Source organism: Sinocyclocheilus rhinocerous, unplaced genomic scaffold (genome assembly GCF_001515625.1).
Source record: "Sinocyclocheilus rhinocerous isolate Xijiao unplaced genomic scaffold, SAMN03320098_v1.1 scaffold620, whole genome shotgun sequence".
Taxonomy (NCBI): domain Eukaryota; kingdom Metazoa; phylum Chordata; class Actinopteri; order Cypriniformes; family Cyprinidae; genus Sinocyclocheilus; species Sinocyclocheilus rhinocerous.
In genome coordinates, this window is record NW_015637138.1 from 139,944 (window position 1) to 142,229 (window position 2,286).

At 34.0% G+C, this 2,286-nt stretch overlaps 1 long non-coding RNA gene across 1 annotated transcript; it reads left to right on the forward strand.

Annotated features, from left to right (window-relative positions):
* The first annotated feature begins 1,554 nt into the window (after positions 1-1,554).
* On the forward strand, positions 1,555-2,116 carry LOC107748587 (uncharacterized). Its single transcript, XR_001640946.1, has 3 exons — positions 1,555-1,632; positions 1,739-1,873; positions 1,942-2,116. It is a non-coding gene; the product is annotated as an uncharacterized LOC107748587 (long non-coding RNA).
* Positions 2,117-2,286: the final 170 nt, after the last annotated feature.

A 2,286-nucleotide genomic window follows, 5' to 3' on the forward strand; every position in this document is an offset into this window, starting at 1 on the left:
TATATATATATATATATATATATTATCTGGAAATATTTTCTTTGTTATTATTTTTTTTGGTCACACTTTAGTTTGGGGATCAATTCTCACTATTAACTATAATTTTGCCTCAATAAACTCCTGTTTTGCTGCCTATTAGTTAGTAAGCAGTTGTTAAGTTTAAATATGCGGTCGGATTAAGGGATCTAAAATATGGTCATGCAGAATAACGTGTTTTTAAAAGTGCTGATATGTGGTTTAAAAGTGCTGATAAACAGCAAATATGCTAGTAATATGCCTGCTAGTTAATAGTGCGAATTGGTCCCTAAACTAAAGTGTTACACTAAAAGAGTGTTTTTTATTAAAATCAAAATGTATTATTAATATTTATTAAAATATGTATGCCGTTTTCTGTCAATATTTTGAATTAGCTTTTATTTTTATCATTTCATATTTACTTTTAAGTTTTAGTAATTTTATTATGTGCTTTTGTCGTTTTTACAATTTTTTACATTCCTAATTAGATTTTTAAGTTTAATTTTAGTACTTTTAGTAACATTTCTAATTTTCATTTTTTTACATTTAGTTTTTCCATCTAATATTTATCATTTTAATTCAGCTCTATTTCAATTAACAAAAAATATTTTTAATAGTTTTAGTTAACAACACATACTGTATTTCAATAATTAATTGTGATTAATTTCATTATTGTCTATAGAAATCATATGTGTGTGTGTGTTCAGTTCCTCCGTCTGTGCCAGTATGTCAGCTGCAGGGAAACCCCTACATGGGGAATGATGTGACTCTGAGTTGTCATTCCTCTCAGGGTCTCCCCACACAGATCTATTCATGGCACAGAGAGCAGAAAGCAGCCCCTCTGCCGCCAGACAGTTTTATTGAAGGTAGGAAACAATAATTCTGGCACCTGAAAATAGGGCATGGATGACACAGACAGCACGGATTTGCTTACTCAACAATTATATAAGATTTTATAAAGAGCCAAACAGGATAATATATAAACACTAAGCATTAACTTACTAATGATTTCAATAAAATTACTAAAGTTTAATAATGTAATAGTTAATCCAATAATGAAAATGTACTTGCTCTCGGGCCATCCAAGACATAGATGAATTTGTTTCTTCATCAGAAAGATTTGGAGAAATGTAGCATTACATCACTTGTTCACCAATGCATCCTCTGCAGTGAATGGGTGCCGTCAGAAGGAGAGTCCAAGCAGCTGATGAACACAATAATCCACACGACTCCAATCCATTAACATCTTGTGAAGTGAAAAGCTTTGTGTTTGTAATAAATAAATCCATCAAAATGTGTTATAGTAATTAATATTTGTGGATAAAAATAAATATTCATAATAAAATAAATATTCATTTAACTATATATCATTTGCGGTCAGTAAATTGTCCATATATATCACCATTAGTCATCAGCCACCCTGCTATCTAGATATCAACCTTAAAAAAAATCCCCTATGAGACAATAACTAAAAAACACGTCTCATTTGTGCTTCAGATCAGCGCACCGGTTCTCTGATGTTGCACAACCTGTCTGATGCCTTTGCTGGTACCTACACATGTAAAGCGTCTAATGAACTCGGTCAGGCAGCGTGCAGCGTAACCCTCAGAATGACCTGTGAGTACAACACACACACACACACACACACACACACACACATACACACACACAGCTCTAACATCACTGAATACTAAAATCATTTGACATGGTGTTCTGTTGTTAGATGGAGGAACTGCATGTGATTGGCGGAGTGTTGATGGGAATCTTTCTCGTTCTGCTGTTTGATTGGGGTAATGGTCATCTTAGTCACCTGGAGCAGGAAGAAGCATGTCCAGAAAACATATGCACATGAGCATAGGTGTGCATTTAAACCACTGTAAACTAGATGTGATGTTCAGCATTTTTATTCTTTATGTTTTGTACAAGTCAGGTGAAAAACAATTCAGCACTTCAACAGCAGAGCGGAGGGAACCTACTACCCATTCAGTCGGGTACTGAAGACCAATCGGACTTCAAAGTGTCTCACTTTAGTCCAGTTGTTTAGCCTCCTCAGATGCTTCTTTTGCATCTGTCTCTGCTGGTTTAATCTCTGAGCCTACAATAAATACACACTTTTAACATACCTAGAAGTGTACCTTTGTACTCCTTTCATTCAGTACTACTATAATGTTAGATTAAAGAAATTAAAGGGGTCATATGATGCAATTTCAAAATTTCCTTTCTCTTTGGAGTGTTACAAGCTGTTTGTGCATAGATAAGATCCCTAAAGTT